This window comes from Candoia aspera, chromosome 15 (genome assembly GCF_035149785.1).
Source record: "Candoia aspera isolate rCanAsp1 chromosome 15, rCanAsp1.hap2, whole genome shotgun sequence".
NCBI classification, from domain to species: Eukaryota; Metazoa; Chordata; class Lepidosauria; order Squamata; family Boidae; genus Candoia; species Candoia aspera.
In genome coordinates this window covers 2048262-2049662 of record NC_086167.1, presented here as the reverse complement: position 1 = coordinate 2049662, position 1401 = coordinate 2048262, and positions in this window count along the sequence as shown.

Here is a 1401-nt window from a genome sequence, read left to right as displayed (position 1 = left end):
ATCTTGCAGCTTGTCTGAAAAAACTGCAACAAAGTTTCACTTCAAGTATCACAGACTGGGTAAGTTGAAAGGCTGTTTGGTCCACTGTGCAGGGCGGGAATCCCCCACAGCTGGCCACTGGATTTCCAGCAAGAGCGCCTACAGATTGTTCCACCACTTAACAGCTCTTACAGTAGTGTCAGAAAATTCCTCCTAGTAGCCAAACCTGGACCTCCCTTAATTTCAGCCCACTGATCTTTGTCCTGCTCTGACTCCACAGAAAAGAAGCCACCCCCTCGCACACGAGCCTTTCAGCGTTTGTGAGCCTTCCATCGCTCTCTTCTTCTGCAATCTCAAGACGCCCGGCCCCTTCCGCTGCTTCGCTTGGTTCAGAGGAGAGCAACCAGAATGAGACCTGGGCCAGCTTCTCCAAATCCCTCTCACGGTGCGCTGCTTCACACTGGACACCGTGCTCCACGTCAAACCAACACAGTGGCGTGATGGCCTCCTGGGACCCGCTCAGGCCGCCCAAATGGCTTTGGCCCCTTTGGCTGTGGCATAAGGCGGTCCGCTAATACTCCCACATCCCGTTGCAAAGCTCCAGACTTATATCTACACATTAGGGTTTTTTGTGCCCAGATGCTGGACCTTAAATTGAACACCACCCTGCTGGATGTGGCCCAATGGCCTGTTCTCACTTCGATCTGTGACTCTGCCTGGAAGGTGTAAGCTTAGAGTCATCTGCAAACTGACTCCCGGGGTGGGCATCAGGTGGCAAAGGGAGCCTTAAACTCTCAAACGGCTTGCACTGGCTAATCGCACGGGGCAAGTAGCTTTCTGCCTGTCCAGACCTCTCAGCACCCTTAGATACTTGGCTGCTTATTACGGGGACCCGGCGGGCGAAAGGAGAGCAGAGCGGCGCCCATGCAGGGCCCAACATCCCACAGGGGGCTTCCAGAGGGCTGACCCGCCCGCCTCGGGCTCTCGGCCCGGGATAAGCCCTGCCACCCAGCAGCCATTTTGAGCGGGCACGGCACCGGGGCGGCCGCAGGAGCGCCGAAGGGCGCACGGAACTTCAAGGGGAGCCCCGGCCAGCACGGAGGCACCGCGGAAGGCGCGGCACTCCTGCGGGCGGCGGCGGCGGCCCCTCGACACCGACCGGCCCGGGGGGGCCCGAATGAAGCCGCCCCTCACAGGGGGCCGCGCAGCAGGGGGGAGCCCTTGCGGGAGCAGCAGCGCCGGCAAGCAGGCAGCCCCGTCGGAGGCGCGCGGCCCGACAGGCGCGGCGCGGAGGAGAGCCGTCCTCCTCCCGCGAAGGGATCGCTTCTCCAAGGGCGGAAAGCCGCCTTGGCAATGCCCGACTCGCGGTGGCGGGCCGGCCTACCTGGCAGGGGCGTTGTGAAGTTGGCACCGCGCGCTGGA